Source organism: Anas acuta, chromosome 3 (assembly GCF_963932015.1).
Source record: "Anas acuta chromosome 3, bAnaAcu1.1, whole genome shotgun sequence".
In the NCBI taxonomy this organism is placed as follows: domain Eukaryota; kingdom Metazoa; phylum Chordata; class Aves; order Anseriformes; family Anatidae; genus Anas; species Anas acuta.
The window spans coordinates 85,577,803-85,595,757 of record NC_088981.1 but is presented as its reverse complement, the minus strand read 5'-3'; the positions used below and the strand labels follow the sequence as shown (position 1 = coordinate 85,595,757).

The following is a 17,955-nucleotide window of genomic DNA, read 5'->3' as shown; positions in this document are numbered from 1 at the left end:
ATCTGCTTGTTTTGCCTTGCTACAGAACTTCCCGAGATGCTGTTCTGTTATCACAGGGTCAACTATGAAAACAAATACAACTTGTTAAAAAAAAAAAAATAGTTACCAGTTCTAGTGAACCTAAGGACACATTTTTGTGGCTATTTACTATGCAAAATTAAAGTGTAAAAAAACAACAAACATATTCTTCACTGCTGAATTAACTTTTGAGAAGTGATTGTATAAAATTAAATTAAAAGCAAACTAATACTCTTGCTACTTCAAAACTACATGACAGTGCCCAAGTTATATCATGGAAAACATCTTCTCGATTTAGGAAATCATCTTACATTGGCATTGATTGTCTCATACAATGCCACTTTTCTCCTTTTTTTTTTTTTTTAAATTCCTAACCCTGATTTTGTACAAATGAAATTCCCCTGTGCCGAAGCAGTCTGTCGGTGCTGAGGCTGTCTGTCAGTCCGCACAGTGAGTAAGGCAGGAGGAGGAACCCTTACGAGGTCCAGCGCCCCACCGACCTGCCCATACTTTCTCCAGGTAAGGAACGCACCAAAGATCTCGACGAACACCACCACGACCGAAACTTGCTCAGGGAATGGAACAGCATTACAACCGGACACGCACTTTTTTCCCACCCACCCCCCTCACCCTCAATCCCAATTAAGACACCCCCATTAATTTCCCAGCCGGGAGGGAGGGCGAGCAAAGCATCGGAAAGGAAGGCGCCGCGCTCCGCTCGGCGATCGCGTTTGCCAGCCCCGCGGTTGTCCTCCCCTGACCCCTCGGGGCTCAGTCCTCCCCAGAAAGCCCCAGGGCACCCCTCGGCACTGGGGGGGCTCCCTCCCGGCCCCAGCAGCAGCTCCCAAAATTCCCCCTCCCAGGGCAGCCCCCGCTCCCTGCCTATGCCGGGCATCCAGCTCGCGAGTGGCGTGCGCACGGATGGGAGCCGCTCCAACTAAAAATAGTAATAACAATAATAATAAATAAATAAAATAATTATTAAATTGGCATGATCTTACCTTATAAATGGACTTTTTTTTTTTTTTTTTTTTTTTAAGCTACCGACAGGAATAGCCCGCAGCCCCCGGCGGGTCGGAGCCGTCTCTCAGGTCCCCCCGCCGTGTCCGTGCCGTGTCCCCTCCGTGTCCCCGCCGTGTCCCCGCCGTGTCCCCGCCGCACGGTGCCGGCCGCGGCGCCGGTCGCGCCGGCTCGGGGCAGGGGAAGGGGTGGAGCGGGGAAGGCGGCGGCCGGGCTGCGGGGCCGGGGGTGCGGCGGGGAGAAGGGGGGTGCAGAGGGGAGGGGGCTGCCCTGCCCTGCCCTGCCCTGCCTGGCCCGCGGGGGGCTTCGGGCAGCATCTCCTCTTAGTGGCCTTTCGCCGAGCTCGGGACCCGACAAGCCCCCTCCGGGCTTGGGGTATGTGGGGTTGTGGTAAAGGATCCTCGGGGAACCCTCACCAGGATGCTTCGTGCTGCTGGTGGAGGCATGAATACCTGAAAATCCCCAGTGGACTTAATGTGTGTGCTTATCTGGTCTCCAAAATTCACGCGGAGTAGCAAGGCCAACTGAGAGTATGCATAAAGTGTGCAAAGCACCATTCTGCCCACTCCTGGCATTAAAAAGTCCTGCAACAGCACCTCTGTTCCCCAACCACCACAAAAGAATTTGGGGATTCCTTCTATTTGCCAAATGACTCCCTAGATTGGCCATGGTCTCCTCTTCAGTCTTTACCAGGAGAACTACAAACCATTCTTCCCTTCCCTTGCCCTTCCCATTTCCCTTCTCCTTACCCCTTTCTTTCCTCTTCCTCTTCCCGTTCCCTTTTCTCAAGAAGCCTGTAATATCCCAAAACATTGAAAACTTATCACATCTAATATAATTATCCACAAAAATGGATGAGTGTGTATTTATATTTTTGGGAAACTATTCAATTCCCTCTTCTATCATTATTTTTACTTAGGACTCTCTGTATATGAGCTGGACAGTGTTCATTTGCAAAGCAGGTGCTTAATGACTGATTTTATGCTCTTTATTCAAGGCTCTTTTTACCACACACTCATCAGAGTCTCAACTGAGCACAGAATTGCCAGAGAACACCACGTACATAATGGGAAACACTACAATAAAAATCAACCATTGGCACCCAGAGGGATCGCCAGAAGCATTTAGATCCTTTAGATCACCTGCATAAAAGTCTGCATCCTGCGTTAGCAAAATAATCTGTAGCAACAGCAGGTTGGCAGCCTCGAGGCAATCCATACCAGAAGGGTACGAAGCACTTTGCAAGCAAGTTGCTGAGCCATCTGCTGGTGGACAGGCTGGACCACGATCAGCAGCGGACAGCAAGGCCTCTGAGGAGGCCGCCGCATCACAGAATGCCACCACTGCCCACCCTGGTGCGAGCAGAGTCCCACGGAAGCCCACAGCATCCTCCGGACAGTGCCAAATCATAAAAACACAGAATAGTCAAGGTCAGAAAGGACCTTGGCCTTGACCCAGGGCCTTGACCCAGGGCCTGCTCTACCTGAGTCTCAGGTGCCTCCAACCTCTCCAGGTAGCCTGTTCCAGGACCTGCCCAACCACATGCTGGAAGATACCGAAATTAGGTTTGATCATCGACACGAGGCGACATATATCACATACACTGCCTCACGATAGCCGCTAGCAGCACCTGTGACCACCACCTCGCCCCACAGGGCTCTTATCCCAGACCAACCAGATCCCCCAGCTTACTCCGTGACTTAGAAATAAAAACGCAGGGAATGGGACACAGACACACAAAAGTCATCTGGTTGTGAGCCAGCAGATGCAAGACTTGTTAAAGAAGGCACAGCATGGCAGTGCCGTGCCTGCACAGCCAGCACTAGCTGAGGTATGTCTGTGCCCCCACTGGACCTAATAATTAAAGTGTTCTCCACCACCAGGCCAACTACTCCAGGTACCACCACTACAGCAGTGCCAAAGGTAGAGAAAGCATCATGTAGGACGTCACAGCAAAGGCCAAACTGGCTTTCAACCTCCACAACTTCTACTGAATGGTAATTGAATATTGTGTGTGTGTATATATATACATATATATAAAAGTATAAGGGCACTTTGTATGTTGTTATTGCTCAACAATACCATCACTTTTAAGTCACATTAAAGGCTGGAGAAATCTAACCTGTTCCCCAGAACGTCATGTCTCTTTTTGTTTATGCTGTCCTTGGGATATTGGGATGATGTAGTTCAAGAATTCCTGACTAAAGCAGTACTTGCAACATGGTGAGGCCAGATAAGAAGAAAAAAAAAAAAAAAGTTCACGCAGGGGAGGGAATAGCTAGGAATCCCAAATTCCAGCTCACCTCTGAAAGTCAGAAATTGTACTGTGCATCTGGCACTGTCTCTGCCATAGAGGAGAGTAACTGGGAAGCAAAGGATGGAATTGGTTTAACTGCTTAATGATGTGCTAATAGACTACACATTTCTTTGATATGTTGCTCTCTTTAAAATTCAGTGAACTGTGCACAGCAATGGACTTCTCTTGTAGATCGTAGAGACTTGTAACAAATGATTGCCTTATTATAAAATTCTCTGTAAACAGGGCTTTGTAATCTTTCCAGCAGACTACCCTACTCTCTGTTGGCTCTTTATCTTCTGTGTAGAAACATATGTAACATTTACAAGGAAAGCAGCCCTTGCAACTCTCTCCAAGTTTTCTATCATCTAACAAAAAGTCCAAATATTTTTATTTGTGCAAAACAGAACAAAGCTTTTCCTGAGTTTGTGTTTACTTATATACATGAAAAAGTACTTTGTGTAGCTTGCAAGACTGTTTTTGTTGTTGTTGTTCTTCATAAAACCTCAAGAACAGTGAAAATCTTCCATGATGTTTCATTTTTTCCTTTTGGTAGTCAAACTCATCTGTAAGTCAAACAATTTCTACTCACCCAGTTGCCTGCTCTGAGCGTAACATACTAATATGAGTTCAGTGGCATCCTGACAAAATGTGAAATCTTCAAATATTGAGGGAGGGGAGAGGCTGATATTAATTTGCTGGTGAAGATATGGTGAACAAGGTGATACGCTGTGCCTTCTGAACACAAATAAATAATGAAGATAGATGTAATAAATTCTTGAAACATGACTTTGTAGGAAAAGCCTGAGAAAAAGACTTCAAGTTGGACCCTGTGCTGTTATATCTCAGGCAATACATTTTATATGGCTTACGTCATGCACACTAAAAACTTCATTTGGTGAGCTACACTGACAACTGGCTTTGTTCACCTTTGTTCTTATTTAAAACAGGTTGTTCCATGCAGCTGTTAAAAAAAAACTGTGCATGCACACACACACATGCACACATTCACACACAGGCTTTTTTATTGCTCCCCAGATCTTTCTAAATATGTCATGCTGATTAGATTTAAAATTCCTTTTCTCTTTGCAGCACGAAAATTGCCCTACATTAGGGCATGCTGTCTTTTATGGAAGCATGATTCAAAAGTTTTTTTAAAAAAGCAGTTCTGGATTTGTTTTTCTTTTCCACTTTGTTGTTGTTGTTATTGTTTGTTTGTTTGTTTGTTTGTTTCTGCTTTTCTACTTCCATAACACTTGTGTGTATCCTCCTGGTATCTGGGAAAGCTTAATATCTTCACAGTTGCATGTGTGACTCAGATATTTTAATAAATAAACAGCGCAAATTTAACTGCAAACCATAGATCATTACAGAAATACACCACACGAAGTTATATCACTCATTTTTTCTCTCCATGAATAGCAAAACCTGCATTGGTGGGGCTCACAAAATCCCAGATGTTGGCAGGGCCCTCTGGAGGCCATGAGGTCCAACCCCTACTCAAGTAGTGCCACCCAGAGCAGGCTTCCCAGGACCACGTCCAGTTCACTTTTGAAGGTCTCCAAGGAGGGAGACTCTAGAGCCTCTCTGGGCAACCTGTGCCAGTGCTCAGTCACCCACATAGTAAAGAAGTGCTTCAGATGTTCAAAGGGAACCTCCTGTGTCCGCCACCAGGTCCCCAAGTCCTTCTCTGACAGGCAGCTTTCCAGATGGGTGGCCCCCAGTGCATACTGGTGGATGGGGTTGTTCTTCCCAGGTGCAGGACTTGGCATTCCATGATTTTGCTATTGGTGCACCACTCCAACATGTCCAGATCCCTCTGGATGGCAGCACAACTCTTTTGTGTTATCTGCAAAGTCACTGGGGGTATGGGTACACTGACCTCCTTGAAATAAAGATGATTCCAGATGAAAAAGGAGACATTTACACTAGTTATACCTAGTCAATGACACGTTTATATAGTATGTTTTGATCTTTATTTTGTGAATAGGCACCAATACTGTCACAGAAGTTGGCTGTGGCCCTTTGACCAAAGAGTCTCTAGAGTCAGCATCAGAGGTGTTCAGGACCTCAGAGAAATGTCACACGGCAGGATAGTTCCTTGCTGCCCCCTGTAGACCTACCATTTTTACTGACAACTGTGCTTAATCAGAGCACCCTCTCTGCTGTGTCCCTATCATTTCTCGTTTTACTAATTTACTCACTTTTGATGTGTTAGGTGTTCATACGGAGAAATGACGTGGAGGAGTAAGCTTGAGGCTTTGAGAACAGGAAGAGCTGTGACTCTTCGTAGGTTACCAGGAGAGAGATGCTTCATCTTTTGGTGATTTCTTGGCCTCTTTCACTTGACTTGGGCCTGGGACATGAGCAGCTTCACAGTTCTACTAGAGCATATGTGCCATGGGAAACTATCAGAGAAAACCGTTTTTTCTTATGAAACCTAAGTGATGGAGGACTTTTAGTGCTGGAACTTAGAGATGGCAAGCCACAATGGCCCAGGGTGTGGGACCAGGCTGATGTGTTTCCATAGACTCTCTTAAAGAGAAAATTAATTGTAACACCCATACTACATTTTCACAAAGCAGAACCTAGCTTCTGCTCCTTCACACAGCACCCTCTGTCTGTCCATAAATGTTCTCCATCAAACCTCCCATTTTAGAGCAATTCTTTTACTTCAGAGTGACATGACAAATCTCAGGGTCTTTCAAGCAGCTCTTGAAAATGCCTGTTCCTATTCTGTATTTGTACAATTGGGCCTCCTCAGATGGCAAAGGGTCTCAAGTACTCTTACAATATACAGCATAAGAAATGATGGTGGCTATCACAAGAAGAAAGAATGACATTAACAACAAAGGAGTAAGCCTGACTGATTTTCACCAGTGTGTTGCTTTTGTTCTGTTGATAGCTGGCTCTGCTGTTGCCCCTTCATTTGCCTCCCTCTCATCTTACTTTTCTGAGCATGGGGTTACAGTACAGAGATACTCCACCCAGAGGTAAGGGTCACATTTTTAAGCATGAAACTCATAAAGAGCTGTAAATAACTTTTAAAGCAAGTAACTCATAAAGAATTGCAGTGAATATTCCCTAACTAGAAAATGAAAATTAAGGCAAAAGTATTTCCCCTCCCCCCCCTCCAAGTGTATGATTTTCTGGTGCAAACAAGTTCTGGAAAGTCCCAGTGTCTGTGCTATTGATCACGTGTTGAACATGATAAATATGAAGACTTCTCCTTTGTTTTTGGTGTATCTTTCTTTAGATATCTTATTGCATTTTGGTCTTGCATTTGCTTCCAGCTTGGTCTGTTCTTCATCTTCACCTCTTCACCATCTTTCTTCCCTCTGTCATCCACCTGGCAGGCCTACAGGACTCCACGTCCACCAACACTTCATTCCCCTCACCACTCCCTTGGTTCTCTAATTCACATTAAACTCTAATTCATATTCACTTCCATATTCTTTGCTTTACAGCTGCCATCCCCTGCCCTAAACCTGCCTCTTTGCTGTTCCTCATCCTTTACCTTCCTGTTCCATCTGTTCATTTCTTGCCCCTGAAGGGATTAACTGCTTTAATTCCAGCTTTTTTTTTTTTTTTTTTTTTTTTTTTTTTTTTGGACTTCATCTCCTCGAAGCAATGTGATCCAGTGACTGATTGGGGCTGGAAAGCATGCACACCTGAGTCCTGCATCTAAAACTAGAAGTTATCCACCTCACCGTTTCTTATTTGATATGTCACTGAAATAATGCATTTGGTAGAGTGGATAAAACCACTGGGGAGGAAAAATGAGAGAAAACAGACTCCAGATAATTACTACTTTGTTTTAACATCAACCAGTCCAAGAGATAGTGTCACCATGAAAACAAGGGATGAGTGTTTACAAATAAAAGATTGAAGAGGTTTAAAAAACTACATATAGGAAGCAGCCATCATTCAAATAATTGCATGCACTGTGCTAGTCAAGCTTATTCTCCAGCTGCTTTGTACAACAGCCATGCAGCCTGAGAACAAGACTTTGCTCAAGTGGGGTCAATACATGTATAAAGAACCTCTCTCCCTCAGTGCAGGATCTCAGACTTTCTTAGAAATGCAGGCTATGTTTGCACTGTTTATATTACATTTTGCCACCTCAGTCACAGCTTGACGTAAGGATAAAGCAATATGTTTTATCCTTATAAAACCTATAAAAACAGAGAAAACAGAGAAAAATATATCATCTCATGAAGATTCCTTCCTGGTTTTTAAACATCATTTCCTGTGAGCTCCAAACTTTGTGATTTAGCAAATGGATCCTCAGTTAAAGGCTTCATATGCTGTGCAAGAGCAATCAGCTGCTGCTTTTATGACCTAAACTGAGACTGATAGATTTTAACAACATCAGCACTGAGTAATCCTGGCTTTCACCACATCCTAATATGCCATGTCCCAACTGTCAGTCTGAAGAGCTAAGAAGGTATTTCTGTTAACACTCATGCCAGGACCCTCAGCTCTTGCCCAGAACACAAAGGAGCACACACCTGCCCGCCACATCTGTCTCACAAACACAGCTTTGCCAGCTCTTTCTGCCCCTGTGTTCTGAAGGTGGAGCATAAATGGGAAAAAAAAAATCCCTACACCTACACAAAGCTTTTCTACTACCATGTGGCCAATTGATACAGCTCATGCATTTGTTGGGTTTGTTGCTTGCATTAGATGTGTGTCTATTGAGAGGCCATTGCAGCAGAGAATGCCCTCACTGTACACCCCACAGCACTCATCCAGGGGCTGGACTCCCCCAGGGTTTGAGCCTGCTATTTTAACCTTATATTTGTATTTGCTAAGAACAAAAAAATTGGGAGTCTGGTTGCCCAGAGCCCACGGCTCTCCCATAACACCAAACCCATTAACCCATCTCGCAGCTGATATGAGACGTGAGGCCAATCTCACACAGTAAGTGTAAATTGCAAGCTGCCATTCCTGCCTCTGCTTGCCTTACAGCTTCTTTTCTACCATCTCTGCCTTGCCCTCTGAACAACTGCACTGCCTGTGTGTCCTGGTCCCGCTGATTTCTAATTGTGTATTTGCTTTTCAGCTGTCAACTTCCACTGAGCATCCCTCACTTACAAATTGCTATTATTTTTCAAAATGTTATAGTGATGTAAGTGCAAATGATGCCTCACACAACAAGAGAGACAACAGTTTGGAAAAGCTTACAGCTTCCTTGGCAGAACCAGTAGGCGATACTGGCCAAAATAACTCAAAATATAAAGACATTATTTGGCTATAGAAATTATTTTAAAATAGTATGGTCCTAAGTGCTTATTATCATGAACATAAATGCAGACAGAACTTATGTAAAAATATAATCATAAAGGAAATAGATATTGTTGATGCGTTATTTTTTTGGAGAGCAAGCTCTTACTCAGAAGCTGTAACTCTGCTAACTGCTGTATGTGCTACATTTATATATGCGTTTTTGGAGTTCCTACTCATTTATCCCATTAATTAAGAAGAGCTCTCCTGACTTCAAAGGAATTGCACCAGTGCCAGCTTTGTGCTCATGAAACCCGGAGTCAGGCTGGTGTTTTTACAGATTAGTTATTTCCTAAGACCCAAAGAAGCTGGATGCAGGGAGCTCAGTGTGCTAATGATGGGCACAAAGCAATAGTGCCTGTCAGTGAAAGCAAGTTGGACCAGCAGCGCTTGGCCTGTCAGGTGAGGACACGAGCCAGTCAAACCAGGACACGGTCTTCTCTGCCGAAGGATTAGCAGCACACAGAGGCACGAGATGTGCAACAACTGCAAGCAGCAGAGCTCTACCACCCGCACCACCAAGATGGACAGTGCTCTGCCCCTGCCACTTCTGGAAACCCGGTTGTATCCCATCCAGTAATCTGCAAAATGAAAAACGCTGAAAGCTATGCATCATTTTAAAATGAGTTAAGTCATCCAGGCAAAGCCCAATATGCAAATGTTGAAAGAGAATACTTCTATCCATTTCCAGTTCCTCTGAAAATAAACATTTCATATGGAATTGCAGAGGAACTTTCAGCCTGTGATATATATACTTGTCACCAAGAGGCACTTTTTCACCTATGACATAATTGCTACCATCAGAGAAGCACTGCTGCCGCTCTGCTGTAATTTAGCCTCATTTTCTGCTCATTTCATTATCCTTTCTCATTAGGGCATTACATATTCAGCTATGTTACTATTAATCTTTTCCCACCATAAGCAACTGGATAACAGAGCTGTGTGAATAATTGATTTTTCAATTCCTTAGCTGATCTAAAAATTCAACAAGTAATTATCAAATGAAATAATAATAAAAAAGCTTTATTTTTCTCTCTCATTCAAGAAAAAATGTGAAATTCAGTGAAACATTTGTTCATCTTGAATAAGCCTTTTCATTCCATCTTTGTCATTTTAAGAAAAGCAGCAAACAGGGAGGCAATAACTTGGCACCATTCGCCAAACCAACAAGTGAGAAATCCTCCCTTTCCAGGAGACAGAGTCCCAGCCCAGTGAATTCCTGTGTCTGGGGAGTCTGAATACCCAGGCACTGACCTACAAGGACATCATTTTCACCCCTTGGGTGGAAAGAACTCAAAAAGCATGTAAATGATTTGTAAAAGTGGAACAATTTTGGGTGGGAAGAGACCTCCCCAGGAGATGAAACAAGGTGACCAGGCCTCCTCCAAGAGGTGACTTCAGATCCCATCAGGGTGAAGGGAGGATTGAAAGTCTCCCACAGTCCAGGTGAACAGCATAACCACAGGGTTATTTGGTATGTTTTGTTGTTGTTGTTGTTTGTTTGTTTTTTTTTGACTAGCTGGTCTTATGAATTAAGCCACTAGATTTCCATTTGTGATATTTCTAACAATTTTCTTACAAAGTGGCCTTTGTAAAACAAAATTTTAAATAATTAGTCCAAATGCAAACTTTGACAATTCATTATTAGCATCATAGGTGCTTTATAAATACGTACTCAATTATACATATTTTACTCTACAGTCCTTCTCCCTTACATTTGCACAAATTACAGCAAGTTTCATGAGAACATTTATTTTGGATTTTTGCATCCCCTTGTTCTTTATTTTTTATTATTTTTTCATTCTGCCTTAAGATTTTTTCCACATATAAGCCTTAAAAAGAAATGAAAACTGAACTGATGCAAATACAAAACTTATTACTGGTATTCTCCGCTGCTGGTGGCATGCCTATAATCTATCAGCTATTATTTGCCAGCATTGTCCAGAGGTCTTAAATAAAGTTATTGCCTCATGGTACTTGGCACTTAAACTCACAAGTAAAAAGGACTTCTGCCAAAAGGCTCTTCTGGCTTACACAGATATGAGAACATAAGGGGAGCTATACTGCGTCAGACTGGGGCCAGTTCTTCCCCAATGTTGTGTTGTTGATTATGGCTGGGGAGACAATACCAGAAACAGCACAGAGCCAGGGGTCCTGCCTGCGGCTTTGGGTCACCCTGGCAGCCTCAACACACAGGGATGCCCCAAGTTCCTTCCAGGCAGTTGGGATTGATTCATGGCCATGGAGGTAAGCTTTACCAGTTATCTCGTCCTGGTTAGATACATGCTCCTGTGTGGAAGGAACAAAAATGTGGCATGAAGAGGTAAAATGACATGTTCAGGGACCCAACAGCAGCATTATTGTTAGGATTTCAGTGGAACCTATCATTTTTACTGAAACCTAGTTTTGGTCTTCCTAAGAAAATAAATCTTTAGGGGAGACCTTGACTCAGATCTTGTCTCCCCCAACAATACAGCAAGTCAACCTCTCAATTATGCCAAACTGACAGAAATTCACTTGCATCCATTCCTCTTCCAGTTCTCTTCCTTCTGCCACCCCCACTCTACCACTGTCCTCCATTATGTTCTCATATCTATAAGGAGAAGGCACCTGAGATCCTGGCAGGAATGACAGCAAAGGATTGAAAAAGCTTTGCATCTTTTTAGGGTTAGGACAGCTCCTTGTATAGGCTCACTGAGTCAGAACAGCACCCCAGATCAGATGGAACCCTGAGGTTCTTCACACAAGTTATTGAAAGTTATTTGACAGTGTAGAACAGGTCTTGAATAAACATAGTATGTCATATTCTTCGCTAGTCATTCTGTACATCTCTGCAGTGGTAAACTTCCATTTATACATAAAGCAAATGCCCAGCATGTTCAAGCTTGAGTGCCTTTTTAGCATATATTTATACTTGTAAATAAGTGGCATCTGTCTAAAATGTTTAGAAATTCAGTGAAACCTGGCACGTCCACTAAAACCTGTTTCTAATCTTTCTGAATGAGGAAGCAATTTTCCCAACATGACCCCGATTCAGTTCTCATTTTCTTTGCCTAAAAAAATGACAACTTAAAAAGATGGCCTCAATAGAACCGTGAACTGATATTTATTTCAGTAGTATAATAACTCTGAAACATGCCAAAGGCCCCTTAAATGTTCAAATTGTTACCTATTGCACCCTGGACAGAGTTTGGGTCCGTGAGTAGATTTTGAATGAAGTAATTTTTTCCCCCCATCTGACCCTGGGAGCATTTGAATTGATGATTTTAGCAAGCAAACTTGGTAGGAATAATGAACTACATATAGTTTTGTATAATAATTCTCTCTCAAGGGCTGTGAAGCTGATGCCTACTTAGAAATAATTTTGGAAGAATAGCTGAAACAACACATGATGCTATTTTATATAATCCCAGAAGTGACTGAAAGACTGGACAGTTTTGAAGACTATCCAAGTGTGAAGAGATGGATTTGGATTAGTCCCAGCTCATGGCAAGCCTCGCATTGTGTAAGACTCGCAATACTTTCACATTGTTTCTCCACAGTTCGGTGTGGCTGTTTGTTCTCTCATTTTTAAAGTACCTTTGGAGCTATTTTGTTGGAGCTTGAGACCAGAATCATTAGTTAAAACATGAGCTTCGAGCAAGTTGCAGGGAACAGCCGCGGCCTTGCAGTCTTTACAGCTAGGACTGTAAAACAGGACCTGTAAAATGGATGACCTTCAGATTTACTTAACTGTGCAGAACTGGTATTTGTCACTGCCAGGTTTATTCATTTATTTCTTCTAATAGACTACCACAGAATTTGTAATCTGTGATCTACAAAAATATTACATTTGTAGGAAAAAAAAAAAGTGTTTCCAAACTATACAGATAGTATGTCAGCTTAAAAGAAAAGAATAAAAACTGTTTATTTTTTTATTAAACTGTAACCCTTGCCTTCTACATTATAAGATTAAAGGTTTAGAAATGCAATTACTGAAAAGTAGACAGAGAGTGACTCAGTGCTTTACTACAGCCAGTAATGTGCAGAAAGATGAGTAACTACTGTAGACAATGGCGAATTCCCACAGTCCCGTTGGGCTAACTTTTCCTTTTTTTGGGTCACAATCTGGAAACCAGGACAGAGAAACAATGAAGAGATGAAAAAACCTAAATTCTGGGTATGAATATGGCTAGGAAATCTTGGAGCGAAAGAAACAACAAAAAAAATAATTTTGTAAAAGAACTTAATTTCCATACTTCAAAGGAATCACCAACAGATTACACAGTTGCAGGCCAAAGACTGCTGTCTGTTTGTACCATACATCTCACCCCAATATCTCAGTATAGGGCTGTTCTTATCACAGAATTTGGCCTTAAACTGGTAAATCACAGAGATTTATTAGCCCTGAACACTTCAGACTTTTGGCTTGATTGTTCTCTATACAAGAGATGGAGGCTCTGCCCTGCTGTCTTTCTGCCAGGTTCTTTATTTTACAGTCTCCATAAAAATCAAGAAAAAATGCAAACTGGAAAGGTAACGTACACAAAATCTCCAAGCCCTTTTGCACTCCAGCCTCTACACTTGCTTGGGTGCAATTAAATAAAGGGAAACAAAAATGCAAGCGCTCCCCAGTGAAAGACTTGGTGCTGCCGTCTCGTGGGAAGAAGAAGAAGGGGAAATTGGACAAAAAAAAAAAAAAAAGAAAAAAAAGGCAGAAATGTAAAAAGGGAAAACAAAAGATTTTCTAAAACCTGCTAACATCAACACTCCCATTTTTGTTTCAAGACGGCTGTGTGCTTTATTGCTTGCAGATCGGTTTCCTTTGCAGGTGATGCGGGCCCAGAATTACATCACCAGCAGAGCAGCCAAGAGCATCTCAGTGCCAGGATGACCGAAGCTGAGAGGAATGCATTATCACAGACCGCGGAGGGACTCGCCAGTGCATTCCTTGCTGGGGGTGCTGTGATGGGGGAGGCAGAGAGGAGATGATTTTACGCAAGGGCTGAAAGGAAACTTTGTAGAGGAAAGATCTGGGGTCACAGTCCTGCTGTCTCCTCTAAGCAGATCTAATTATGGTTGTGTACTTCAAAAAGAGGGTTTAACTAAAACCAGATTCAACAGGGCATTGCTTAGGGAGTACAGAATGAGTCCTCTCAGCCCTGCCTTTGAGGAAAGCGCAAAATGCCTCAGTGTGCAGGGAGCGCTGTCCCTTTGGTTGTAAAGAATAACTTGAAGCCACAGCAAGAGAAGCAAGAACCAACTTAAAATCCTCATAGCTTCCATGATGATGCATTTCATAAAAATGTGACCAGATGTAATATCGATGCATCCATATGAACAATGCTTACATTAGATACTTGGTGTGATTTACTGACACGCTGTGTGGTGCAGTAAAAGTCTCAGCAGTCTCAAGGATCATGCTGGAAATGATCAAATGACTCACAAAGCTGTCGCACAGATCACCCTCAGCAAGCTCCAACAAAGCCTTGCTGCCACATCGCACCATGTATGCAGCAAACAATGTCCCCTGCATCTGAAAGAACACCCCCCCTCACATTTGGAAGACTTACAGGCTATTTCTGCCATCCCGCGGGACCGCCGCAGCCGTCCTCACCACAGGCCTGTTTCTGAACCATTAAAATCAATAGGAGCTTTCCAGTGCTTTTAATAGAAGCAAAATATGCTGTCAACAAACTGGATTAGAAGAAGAGTACAAGACAAATTGTTCAGAGATTAGCACCTCTGAAAATGTCAGGATTTCAAACCTCACCTTTTAGGTCAAATTAAGAGCTTGAAGCAGTACCGAGGTTATGCAGAGCTCTTCCCCTTTCCAGGGGGGAAAAGGACTGCTGATCAGACAAAAACATTTATACTCGATCCTAAAGACTTACTTTTTCTTCCCCTACAGTTCCCTAAAGAGGCCTGAGGGCTGGGACTCAGCAACCCAGAGAACAACCAAATTTAACTTCATGTTGACCCAGTTTTGCACAAGAATTTTTGGGGGTATAGAAGTGCCCATAGCTGGTTCAGCTGCAGCCAGATCACCCAGTGACCAAGTTCATGCCACCAGCTCATTTCCTAATGTGCCACCAAAAAAACAAGAGGGGTGCCTGTGCTGAAAGGACTAACTTCACCATTCCAGCTGCTGTGGGATCTCCTGATCTTCAGGTGTCCAAGCCACGTTGTCAGTGCAGCTCCACACAGACCCCTCATCCTCAGAGACCCCTCACCCCACCGTCTGCCACTAAAGGTCTCTGTGAAGGCCTGGGGGGCTCCAGCTCTTCTTGTTCCTCAGCCTAGTCATGAGGCTGCAGGGAGAGGGCTGATTTGCAGTCCTGGGGAAGGGAAGTAAAATGCCAAAGAAGATCTTGATGGTATGGAGAGAGCGGCTGAGGTATACAGGTGTCAAAAAGGGTAAATTTGGTCAATTTTGGTAAAAATTGAAAATACTGTCCTTAACTTTCAAGACATACTCATCTTTATGCAGTGATTTTAGCATACTATAGGGAAATTTGCAAAACATGTCAGCCACCATGTTTACAGAAGCACCTTCCACTAAAGGTATCAGATTTTGTTAATCTCTATCTATCTGGAAAAGGGTTGTCATTATTTTCTACCATTGTCCTGTAATGAGTTGACATTTTCCTACAGCCTTTCCACAGTTTACTTGCAGAGCCAACACCAACAGCCAGGCCCTCCTCGCTGCTTCATTTTGCTCCTCCTAGCTGTCTACATTTCAAATATCCTTGTGTACAATTTTCTCTTTTTTATACCTTTCATGCATAATTATTCTTGACAAATCATGCTTTTCTCTCACTTCTTTCTCACTGTGCAAGGCTGGACTCATAATTAGTTTCACATAGAGACTATTAGCTTTCATATTATGTTGTTGTGGATGGATTAGAGTTCATGTGTGAAAGTATATGCAAATAAATATTCCAAAGTAAATGCATTATGAGAGTGCTGGAAATGCATTAGAACCAAGGGATATTTCTGCTCTTTGAGAATTCCCCACTTTATCTCGTTTGAACTCTCACAGGACAGCAAAGCAGATGTGGCTTCTAAAAGCTGGTGTGGACAACACTAGGGAGGAAAGATTGGTAAAAAACTGCAGGGGCAGAAATTCTTCCTTGCAAACAGGACAGAAATTATGGCTGCTCTCATTGTACCAGACGGCTGTGAAATGGCTGTCCCACAGGACTGTTCTTCCTCCCGCTCACCCTGTCTCATTAACGTTATAACTGCGAGTGCAGCAGAGCGGCTGACGGGCAAAGTTCACCTCAGTGTCCCTTTCTTTTTTCATGGCGACTACAAGTCTGCTCAGCTCTTAACAAAGTAACCCTTGGGCCTCAAAGCACAACAATAAAAAAAAATATGTATATGGTGATACTTATAAAACAAGAATGCTAGGCAGGAGCCTATGAACTGCCTTTAGGCAGGCCAGTTCTCTGTCCCTCTATGCACATTAAGTGAGCATGGTGTTGTGTTTATATATATATATATATATATACACACACACATATATATATATTAACCTACCACAATTTAATCTTTCTATTGCAAACTCTGTCATTTTGACAAAAATCTCTTGCTGGCTGCCATTACAGGACTTTCCTGAGAAGTCATCCCATCATCTGCTCTGTCCTGGAACACAGCCTTTGAACCACACTACTTCCAGTTTTCAAAACCTACGAAGATGCAGGCAAATCCTGAGTTTTATGTGCACTCGGCAAACAAAGATGAGGAGTTGAGGTCATTCAAAATATATGCTAGTGAGTGGTTTCCAGGCCATCCTGGCTTTTCTAACCCACTCTGTAAGGGATGAAGGAGGAGCAGCCTAGAGAAGGAGGGTTCTGCATGCTGGTTTTCCATGTTTAGTCATGTGCCATGTCCTCTCCACTTGGTTGCTACTAAACGTGATGTGATTTTTCTCATTAATGCCTTGGACAAAGTGGATTAAATAGCAAACACCAGGTTTCTCTGGTCACTCAGCATAACCCAAACGCACTGCAGCTCTTCACCTGCAACCACCAGTACAGAGGTACCATTGATTAAAGCTAGAGGATTTGGTTATTCTCAAAGATTTCAACACAAGTTCAAACTCAAATTCCCCCTTTTTATTTTTTTATTTCTGTTTTTCCAAAAATTGTAGGGTATAGGAAAACTGGAGCTTCAAAAACACAGAACAGCAGGAAGAGTATACGAAAACGCCCCTGGGACAGGAGTTGATATGCCAGCTATAGTAATGTGAGACAGAAATCTTTTAAATCAATTCATTAAAGGAAATTGGTTCAAAGCAAACAGTTTATAAACTCAGGCTGTTTAGTGGCCTTCAGGAGTTCAGCTGGAATAATAAGAAGGCAGCAACTGATAAATTAAAGTGAATTTAAAATGTAAAAAGAAATGTGAATGGTATTTTAATATAGCCTTTACTTTTGTAGCAATTCAGTTGCCTGCATCTCCACACATGCACAGATATTCATCATTGAGAAAAAATGACGTCTAAGAGAATCAGATATGAAATTACTCCTTACTTGCAAATACAACAGATTTTTTATTTTCTCTTAAGGGAATAAAATTGTTAATATGCAGACACATTTTTGTTCTTTAAAGTTTGCCAGTGAACACAGGAAGACAAAGAGCCAGAAAAACAGCAGCTATTAAACAAGGAAATATGGTCACTTTAGCTCATGTGCCACCTACTCAAAGCTGGCACTGAACAGAGCTCAGGAAATTCACTAAACAATTTAGCTCCTGGCTTTTTGAAAATGTCTGCCACCAGACTGTGGTTTCCTCAAAAGCATTTCTTCTTTGAACTTGCCTTAAGTATTCTTCCCAGAGCTTTTTTTTTTTTTTTTTTCCACCAAACTTTGTGGTTTGATTTCAAGTAGTTTGGTATGAGCATGACATTTCATATTGCAAAACTCAGACTGTTGCCGAGTGCTCGTTTTTCACCTAAGCTATGTGCTGCAAAAGGTGTCCTCTTTTGACTTAGAGGACAAATTACTCCTACAATGAGGACAAACACTTGAAGGGAAAAAAATTTAGCATTGAGCCTGTTAGATGAAGACCTTCAGGTAGTCCGTCACAGGCTGGGCACATTTTATAAAACATGAAAATATTTTCTTCCAGGGGGATGTAGATCTTGCCTGAGGTAAACCCATTCAGAAATATAAAAAATAATGCAAATTATTTTGTTAGTGACTTTCCAAGCCTAAATGTGAAGGGCATGGCAAATTCCCTACCATTTGTGTGCCAACAACCAAATGGGTTGTTTTCCTTACCCATTCCTCCCACAGTGACACAGTGCCCTGTCCTTCACAAAATGCAGCACTCAGCGGAGCAAGACAGCT

General features: G+C 42.5%; 1 protein-coding gene across 5 annotated transcripts in view; it reads right to left on the bottom strand.

The window, feature by feature from the left end:
• The window catches only part of FILIP1 (filamin A interacting protein 1), a 102,698-nt gene that overhangs the window by 21,832 nt on the left and 62,911 nt on the right, over positions 1 to 17,955 (bottom strand). The window contains exon 1 of one of the 5 annotated variants that reach the window (XM_068678151.1): positions 1,020 to 1,163. The exons of the other annotated variants lie outside the window; for them this stretch is intronic. The gene's annotated coding sequence lies outside the window, so the exon portion shown is untranslated. Of the gene's footprint in view, positions 1 to 1,019; positions 1,164 to 17,955 lie in introns of those variants that run through there. 5 annotated transcript variants of the gene reach the window in all.